The sequence below is a fragment of the Oncorhynchus mykiss genome, chromosome 3 (assembly GCF_057628025.1).
Source record: "Oncorhynchus mykiss isolate SJ-2025 chromosome 3, ASM5762802v1, whole genome shotgun sequence".
Taxonomy (NCBI): Eukaryota; Metazoa; Chordata; class Actinopteri; order Salmoniformes; family Salmonidae; genus Oncorhynchus; species Oncorhynchus mykiss.
This window is the reverse complement of record NC_143024.1, coordinates 82575924-82578387: the sequence shown is the minus strand read 5'-3', so window position 1 is coordinate 82578387 and position 2464 is coordinate 82575924. Positions and strand designations below refer to the sequence as shown.

At 42.5% G+C, this 2464-nt stretch overlaps 1 long non-coding RNA gene across 1 annotated transcript in view; it reads right to left on the bottom strand.

Annotated features, from left to right (window-relative positions):
* The window catches only part of LOC149984698 (uncharacterized), a 114926-nt gene that overhangs the window by 61092 nt on the left and 51370 nt on the right, over positions 1 to 2464 (bottom strand). The gene's annotated exons all lie outside the window — the stretch shown is intronic.

The window sequence follows — 2464 nt, the reverse complement described above, 5'->3', positions numbered from 1 at the left end:
GATAATAAGGTGCTGAAACCTCCTATAATATCCTTCAAATCCATCAACTCCCACCCCCTGGACACCATGCTTTTAGTGTCTCTCTCTCTCTGGTCTAGATGGTGAGCCAACGCTAACAGGAAGTGGTCATGATGAGTGTGGTGTGGACTGTGTGGCTTGGCGTCAGGTCCTAATAAACCAGAGATTCAGGGATGGCTACAGATACAGACGTTTTACTGGCAGACAATGGAGAAATGATGGGTGTTTGTACTATTTAGAGTGGGAACACACACACACACACACACACACACACACACACACACACACACACACACACACACACACACACACACACACATACATACAGTTAAAGTCGGAAGTTTACATACAATTAGGTTGGAGTAATTAAAACATGTTTTTCAACCACTCCACACATTTTTTGTTAACAAATTACAGTTTTGGCAAGTCGGTTAGGACATCTACTTTGTAAATGACACAAGTCATTTTTCCAACAATTGTTTACAGACAGATTATTTCACTTATTATTCACTGTATCTCAATTCTAGTGGGTCAGAAGTTTACGTACACTAAATTGCAAATGGATCTTCCAAATGGACAATGACCTCAAACATACTTCCAAAGTTGTGGCAAAATGGCTTAAGGACAACAAAGTCAAGGTATTGGAGTGGCCATCACAAAGCTCTGACCTACAGGTAATACAAATTATCCTACAGATAATTTGTGGGCAGAACTGAAAAAGCGTGTGCGAGCAAGTCTGACTCAGTTACACCAGCTCTGTCAGGAGGAATGGGCCAAAATTCACCCAACTTATTGTGGGAAGCTTGTGGAAGGCTACCCAAAACATTTGACCCAAGTTAAACAATTTAAAGGCAATACTACCAAATACTATTTGAGTGTATGTAAACTTCTGACCCACAGGGAATGCGATGAAAGAAATAAAAGCTCAAATAAATAATTCTCTCTACTAATTATTCTGACATTTCACATTCTTAAAATTAAGTGGGGATCCTAACTGACCTGAGACAGGGAATTTTTACTAGGATTAAATGTTGTGAAAAACTGAGTTTAAATGTGTTTGGCTAAGGTGTATGTAAACTTCCGAGTTCAACTGTACAAACACACACACAAACACACACACAAACACACACATACAAACACACACATACAAACACACACAAACACACACATACAAACACACACACAAACACACACATACAAACACACACATACAAACACACACACAATCACACAAACAATGGGAGGTGACTGAGGCTTATTGAAGCTTCATTAAAGGAACAGGAAGAGAATTGAAGGCCAGGGACAAACACACGGTCTCATTACAGCCTGGCTAACATGTTCCTTTCACATCGCCACTCAAAGTGTGTGTGTACAGTAGAGCTCTATCAGGCTGAATGCCCACAGCCCACTTTCAGAGAATGACAGGGAATCCTTGCCAATAAAACAGTTCAACTCCACCTACTGAAAACAAAGCACACTAGAACAGTGTTTAAGTGGTTGACTCCAGTCCTGCCCACATGAATGCACAGGTGTGTTAGTGCCAGGCTAGGACAACAAAAGTGCACTGCGTTGGACAGCAGTTGAGAACCACTGCAACATGAGGAAACTCAGCTGTTTTTAACTACTCGACTTTACACGTACGTCATTAGTCATGAATCATCAGTCATTAATTATCGATCATTAGTCATTTATCATTAGTCATTCATTGTTAGTTATTAATCATATGTTATTAGTAATGAATCATTAGTCATTAATGATGAAACATTAGTTATTATTAATCATTAGTCATCAGTAGTTGACTGGCTGGACATGGCTGGTGATGTCTAAGGCAACAATCCCCCCTCCCTCAGACACACAGTCCCCTCAGAGGAGAGTTGGCCAAGGCTGGCAGAGCTGACCTTTGCCTGTGGAAGACAGAACAGGACATCCACCTTTTCCCTCCCCTCTGTCACCTTGGTCCCCCCATACACACTTATTGCATTCATCCACCTACGGGAGAGACACACTGCTCTCTGTCCATTCACTAAGACCCTGAGGGCAGAGTACAGGCTCTGGTAGTGGAGGGGTGGACACATGGTGGTGTGTACGTACAGACACTCTCTGGAGACCACAAAATGAGTGAGTCAGGTGGGGTAGAGAGTTGAGGACAGGTGTCAGAACTGGCCTTGAAGAACACTGCCATGTTCTTGCTTTTAGGACTCCCGACTCGTGTATGTTTGTGTGTGTGGGTGTGGGTGGGTTTGGGTGAATGCAGTAAGTGTGTTTAAGGGGTGATGATATCCAGTGATGGCCTATTGTGGAAGCCCCTGACTCAGCAGCTGACCCACAGTTTGAACTGGACCAGGTGGCTAGGAGCAGCTAATTCACAACTAATAATCCCAAATCTTCCACCCATTATTCTTGTTGAAGTCTGGACTCTTCCATCCATTATTCTTATTGAAGTCTG